Source organism: Gracilinanus agilis, chromosome 5 (assembly GCF_016433145.1).
Source record: "Gracilinanus agilis isolate LMUSP501 chromosome 5, AgileGrace, whole genome shotgun sequence".
NCBI classification, from domain to species: Eukaryota; Metazoa; Chordata; class Mammalia; order Didelphimorphia; family Didelphidae; genus Gracilinanus; species Gracilinanus agilis.
The window spans coordinates 197181947-197189581 of record NC_058134.1 but is presented as its reverse complement, the minus strand read 5'-3'; positions in this window follow the sequence as shown (position 1 = coordinate 197189581).

The window sequence follows — 7635 nt, the reverse complement described above, 5'->3', positions numbered from 1 at the left end:
ATACTTCCTTTGTCCCTCTGATTACGGGTATCTACTTTCTGGAATATCAGCAGATTCTGGAGAAGCATGTCAGCTTTCTTCAACCAGGAGGCTATCTTGGTCATCTATGGGGAAGGGTCAGGGGAACCTGGGAGGATGGGTATGGGGACAGTCTGGGGAGATCCAAGAGTGGGTAAGTAAATTGAGCAAAGGGCAATAAACAGTGATGGGGAATATGAGTGGATGAGGCTATAGCTGCCTGGTGTGCTTTGATTTAAGCAGAAACAAGTCGTTTTATGTATGAAGAAACAGCCCTAGAAAGATGATCCCTAATTAATGATAGACCCAAGACTAGAACCTGGGAGTCTATGTTCCGATCTAAACAAAAAATGTTTTGGGTTATTGGTTTACAAAATGTTAAGTAGGAATGAATAGCAACTACATAGGATCATAGTATTTATTTTTTAAGCTTATTTATTTATTTAATTTAGAGTCTTTCCACAGTTACATGAATCATGTTCTTTCCCTCCCTTCCTCCCACCCCTCCTCCTGTAGCCAATAAGCAGTTCCGCTGGGTTTTACATGTGTCATTGAGGATCATAATATTTAAAGTCAAAAAAGACCACAGAGAGTCCAACCTCCCCATTTTTTCTGATTAGAAAATAGTCCAGGAGAAGTAAGGCCAAATTCGGGCAGCTAATTGTCTAAATGAGGAAGTCCTAGATTCAAACCCCAATCCCCTCAATTTAAGGTTGTGGTGAAGCCTGGAAAAGTTGGGTAGCTTGTAACTATAATAAGGTAGTGAAAGAGTCCAAAGTCTTCCACTTCCTTTAAATGTGTCTGCCCAAAGTGAGTTTATATGTGGTGTATAGGCACATATATATGCCATTTAAGACAACTGCTTAGTTGATCCCAGCAGAGCCACCCTTTCATCCTGGATGCCAGCTTTCCAAAAACCAGACAGCGCATCTCTTAATGAGCCCAGCCCCCAGAAAAGGATGCCTAATGTGTTTATCCCTTTCCAACTACAAGATTTATTACATGACTGAATGAATTAGAAATTGTGCTCCCATCTCGCCCCTAAAGATACTCTGCTTTTCATGCAATAATATTTGTCCTGTTATACAGGGTACCTTATAGCCTAAAAAAAAAAAAAAAAAAAAAAAAAAAAAAAAAAAAAGTCAGTTTTCCAGATCATTCCCTTGAATTGGAGTAAAAAACTGCCTTTCTTCTTCCCACTTCCCCTCAGTACTTCTCAATCTCCCCTCTCCAAGGAGTCATTTGTGCCCCTTGTGAAACGTGAGAGGGAGGGAAGCCTGAGATATTCTCATGGACCCTGCATCAGCAAGTGCTTCAGCTGGTCTGGGATAGCTTTGATCTTAGTTAGGTGATGGCTCTCAATGAGGGTTTTCAAAGTTTTGGAAGAGGGCAGACAATAGAACAACAAAATAGTGCCCTTTTCAGCTATCTCGTTCCAGCCTGCAATTTAGTTTTCTAAAGGCTGTATTGGGAAGGCAGGAAAGGAATAGATTCTGCTGAATTCTTTAAGTTCTCCCTGTTCTCCAGGAAGAGATTCCTGATTTTTAGCTTTAATCCTTGATTTCTCCCCTCTCAGAACCTAATCTCTAAATGTTCAGACCTCACCTTCTTATTGATAGAATTTGGAGGTAGTTCTCTATTAACAAAACAAAACAAAAAATGAAAAAACCAGCTTTTCAATAGTTTTTCTCCCATGGGCTGTAAGGTTCAAAAACCCAGGGTAGGAGGAATTGTTTCAAAACCTGAAAGCAACTAAATCCCTGGAACCACTTTGACTCCTGAAGTCCTACCAATGGCCTTCTCCCTTTTCCTTTTTCCTCCCTAAACCAATCCCTTTTCTAATCTTAATCCCTTCTTTATCTCGCCCAGTCTCCATCACTAATAGGGCATCTCTTTTCTCTTTGTCTCTCTGGGCTAATCTTTAGCCCAATTTATTTTTGTCAGGCTTTTCCCACACTAATCCACTACCATTCCCATACGATGTGGCTTCTGTGACTTCACCTTCCCCAACCAGTCAAGCACAGAAAGGGAAGACAGTGAGGAAAGCAGGAATAAAGAAATTGTTTTTTTTGCAGTCTTCCATTTCCTCTGTGTCACCTTCCTTTATGGTGCCTTCCTCTTTCTCTCAGCTCCCCACCACTTCACCCCCTACAACTTCAGATGGTTTATTTTACACGTTCATTTTCTTCTATGGAGACTCAGTAATGGAGTTCCTCCTAAACTCTAGTTAATACTAAATGCATGTCAGTGCCCAATAAATGCTTTCTTTAGAAATGTATGTTTAATATATAAAGGGTAAATACCTTTTCTTTATAAAGAAACTCTTCAATGAGCCAATGATTTCATAGGTGTGGTTTTCCAGTAGACTTCCAGAGATCGAAACTGATCCCTGATACTTCATTCTGTAAGACACTGGTCCATATTCTCTTATAAACCATTCACTGATGATCCATCCAGTGTACTGGATCCAGGCCTTTCTCTGGGGCTTAAACTTTATTTGGATACCATTGCAGCACTCCGACTACTCATCCATTCTCACTCACTCTTATTCCATGACTAACCCACTTCCATTTTCTCAACAATTTCTCTCACTACTTCTTGCATGTAGCTCATTTTTCAAAATAAATTGCAAATAAAAAGTTGAGGAAATAAGTATTTGCATCCAGAGTGATTAATGTCCTATTGACTCCTTTTTTCTTTTTTAAAAAAGTATTTATTAAGTGTTTAGTGTTGGACACATTTTTAATACCATGCCAGGCGTTGAAAGGTATATGAGACACGTAAGATACAATGGAATATATAATATACCTCAGGAAAAAAAGATAAACATATTGATAAATAGATATAGATATTATCAATTGCTTTTTTAGGGTAGTATTGATTTTTTTTCCTATTCTTTTGCCATCTTCCCCTCCCTGAAATATCTTATTTAAAAACTACTCAGGGTTTCCAAGATTGTGTCACCTTCAGCATAGATTTACTCCGTGTATACTTGGTCTGGGCCCAACTGTTCTTTCTTAAATGTCATTTTCACTTGTTCATGTAGTATACATAGTCTAGAGGCTGAGGAGTTAGGGTCCAAATAGAATGGTTCCTTCGTCATTAAACATACAAACAGATCATTATGGAAGGACTAATAAATTGCTCCCATTTTTAAATTTTTTAAAAACTCCTGCCAGTTTCATCTATGACTGATCTGGGGATGATACAGCTTAGTTGGGTCTCAGAGCAAGCTTATTTTCTCAGGCTTGTCATATTCATTTCATTTGACTGATGAGGTAAAGCTGATCCTAATTTTCAACTGTGCTTCTCCAAGAGTATTTTACAAATTAGTTTGTATTCTAAACTGGTCTTCATTAAACACAAGGACCTCAACTACTGGATGAAGGACTCAACGTTTGCTAAAAACTTCTAGGAAAGTTGTAAAGCAGCATGGAAGAAATTAAGTTTAGAGCAACAACATCACTTTATACCAAAATAACCTCTGAATAAATACATGCCCTAAATAGGTCACAACACAAACAAATAACGACTTATGTGATCAACGGTTGGGGGAAGAGTTCATGACCAAACAAAGGAAAGAATAAAATGGATGATTTTGATTACATAAAATTAAAGGTTTTGTCCAAACAAATATAATACAACTAAGAAATAACTTGCTGGGAAAAAATCTTTATAGAAAATTTATCTGATGTGGACCTCATTTCCCAGATATATAAGGAACTAATTCAAATGTATATGAATAAGAACCATTCTCCAATTAGTAAATAAGCTAAGGATATGCACAGGCAGTTTTCAAGGGAAGAAAGTCAGCCTATCTACAGATAGATAAAAAAAATGCTCCTTCTGGTCTTAAGCTACTTCCTAGTTGTGTTACCCTGGGCAAATCACTTACCCACCCCCATTGCCTAGCCCTTCCTGTTCTTCTGCCTTGGAACCAATACACAGTATTAATTCTAAGACTTCAGAAGGTAAGGGTTTTTTTTTTAAATGTGCTCCAAATCACTAATAATTAGAAAAAGACAAAGTAATTCTGAGGTCCCACCTCAGATACATCAGACTGGCAAAGCTGACACAAAAAGAAATTACAAATTGTTGGAGGGGCTGTAGGAAAACCGGTACATTGATGCACTCTTGGTGAAACTGTGGATAGGGCCAACCATTCTGAAAAGCCTTTTGAAATTATGCACAAAAAGTTACTAAATAGTGCAATCTTTTGACCATGCTATCTATATGCCACTACTTGTGAGGTACCAAAAAAGGTTTTTTAAAAGGTAAAAAAACCCAAGTTTGTGCAAAAATATAGCACTTTTTGGTAGTGACAAAAAAAAAGTAGAAACTAAGAAGATGCCTAACTGGGGGACAAACTGTAGTTTAGAAATGGAATAGAATACTATAGTGCTATAAGATCATTTCAAAAGACATCTGAAGACTTGTTTGAACTAATACAGCCTGTATCTGTATCAAAACAATTTATAATATCAATATTACAAAAAATGAACAACTGAATGACAAGAACTTTGATCAAATAAATGATCACTACTTACTTACCCTAGGACAGCCTAACATGCAGAAAAGAAATGTATCTTTGATCAAATGGGAATATGCTGTGCCTGATTGTGCTTATTTGATAGAGGGGTTCTGTATTCTTTTGCAGTTGGTGGAGGGAAAAATGAATGCCTGATCACTAAAAAAATAAAAAAAATTAAATAAAAAAATAAACTGGCTTTCCTTTGGCTGCCACATCTCTTCCCTCCTTGGCAAAGAAATTATTTACAATTGAGGCAGTTTCTAGATTCTTTGCCTTCCTCAGTGTGGCAATTACTTTATGTTGGCTATACTTCTATAGGAAATCAAGGTCAATATCTTTGCTTTTTTACATTCCCCACTTTTTTTGGCATGCACAGCTTATTTGAATAGGTCAGGCTTAAGATGTTATGATTATAGTGTCTCTATCTTTTCATGATATTAATTTTTACTTTTTCTCTAGCTGATATGATTGCATAAGCTAATTCTGACACGATGCCTACATAAATAGCCAGATAGTGTTCTTGTCAGGACATAATTTTCTGCAATATTTTTCTGTGTTTGCCACGTTCAACATCTGACTGCCCTTTTTTTTATAAGAAAACATTTACAGAGGTATTAAGCTTTTAAGTAATCTAGAAAACCTTGGCCTCTCTCTTCTCATACTTGAGCCATATTTTCCAACATACTTGCTTTGGGGGATCTTTTAAAGTTCACGTCATTTCTCTGCCTCTTCACCATCTACAACAGATGTTGGTGCATAAGCTAGTTATTTTCAGGGTGGTTTTGATTATATCATTGAATATTGTATTAGTTACCAAGTGTCCTATGAAATATTTCTTTTTGTCTCTGGGCAACTCAATCCAATGCTATCCAAAAGCATTCACTGAGAACCTACTATATGCCAATGAAATGAAGTGATCCATTTAATTGGAGGATGAAGGAGTGCGCACGGATCAGGAAAGGTTTCCCTAACAGATGGTAAATGAGTTGAGCTTTGAAGGAAACTAGGTATTCTTAAAAGGAAGAGACAGGCTAGAATATATTCCAGATGGGGGAAGGAAACAACCTCTGCAAAGGCAAGGAATCAGGATACTATAATATTGTATTGCTTAGAGAATGGCAAGTGGGGCGTTTGGTGAGAACATAATATGCATGAAAGGGAGTAATGTGCAATGAACCTGGAAAAGGAAGCTGGTGTTCGATTATGATCAAGATGAAGTGCCTGTTTAATCTTAGAGGCAACAGAGAGCAAATGAAGTTTCTTGAGCAAAAGAGTGAAGCGTTGGATGTGGGCTTTAGGAAGATTGTGTAGCTCTGAAGAGGGCAGATTGGAGAGGAGAGACCAGAAGCCAGAAGTCCATTTAAGAGGCTATTGTAATAGTCTGGCAGAGAGGCAATAAGATTGATCTAGTAGGTGGCTAGATGGGTAAAGAGATATGAAATATGTTGTAGAGATAGAACTGACAAGACTAAACAATAAGATGAATATGGCAGGTGAAAGGAAGGAAAGAACAGATAAGACTCACAACTGACTGGATATTGTTTGGCATTTAAAACCTTCATAATCAAGCTCCACCTCCCTGTGGCCTGCATTACCCCATTTCTGAACTCTGTAAGCCAGCTAATATGGCACCATGATCTTGTCTGATCTCTGTGCCTCTGCCCAGGTCTCCTCCCCTACCAGGCCTCCTCCCCACCCTAGAATCCCCTGAAGGTTCAGTCCAAGTGCCACCCTCTATGTGAAATCTCAGCCTTGCTAGGGCCTCCCCTACGACCACAAAAAATTACTTTGTGTTGGCTTTGTATATACTTGTTGCATTTTTGTGTGTGTACTCAGATACATTTTATCTTGCCCCAATGGAATTTAAGTTTCTTAGAGGCACAGACTGTCTCATTTCTGTCTTCACATCCCCTAGTACCTAGTACAATAGATAACATAATAAATGTTTGCTGATATGGGGGTAAAAAAGAGAGGAGTGGAAAGGGGAGGGCTAGGTTTGAAAATGATTCTGCCAACTCCTTTGCATCTTCATGGAAAACTTATGAGCCATCCTTCCATTACCTGCAACTTCCTTTTGTGTTCTGGTTTAATTGTATTTATTTATTAAGAGAATGTGAGTATTAATCATTCTTCCAATGGCATATTGATTTGTTGATCATGTTTATAATCTACAAGCTGTCATTCTTAGTACCTTTTTCCCCCTTTCCTGTCATTTGAGTAGCAGAAAGGGATTGAATAAACCTGAGAGCCATTCTTAATTTTCCTTTGTTTTATGGATGCATGTCCAAAGCTTTCATGACCATTTTTCTTCTTTTCTCTGTATCTTCCACCAACAATTTATGAGGTGAAAATAATATGCTTTAAACTGTGGGGCTTAAACATAGAGAATCTGGAAGTACTCAGTCATAACTGAGTCTCTGGCTATTCTTTGGGGCTCACAATCCTTCAAAATACCATGACCCTGTCACTTTCCAGATTATCTTGCTCTTTTCTTCATAGTCTCCAAATGCTTTGCAAACCAAGGCTATCCTAAACTCCTCAAAGGTAAATCTCTAGAATGCAAAGATTACTGGTCCCAAGAAAAAGGATCATATGCTATAAACATTTGATGTTAGGAAATTAGAGGACCATTAGAAGTTATTGGCTAATGTAGATCAAACTTAGCCTAGGGGAAGAGAAAATGCATCTCCTTCTCTTCTCTGCAAAAGTGGGGCAGTATATGGGTGTTGAAGATTGCATATATAATGTATTGGCTAGTTTTGCTGAACTTCCTTTTTCATCTTTCTTTTTTTTATTCTTTGTTACCAGGGATGGGTCACTAGATAGAGAAGGGAATAGAAATATATTCAGAAATAGAGGTAAAGACAAAAGATATCAATCTTTTTAAAAAATAAGAAAAAACAAATCATTAGCTGGGAGTGCTCATTTGCTCCAGATAGAGTATGGAAGGGAGGTGAAAAACATGGAGATCAAGGAGAAAACTGGGGGACAAGTGGAGGGAGATCATATAGTTCAAACCTGCTCCTGAAGAATTCTTTCTTTTCAGTGGGGAAAATGAAGCTACAAAAGGAAAGAAAGGGCATTAG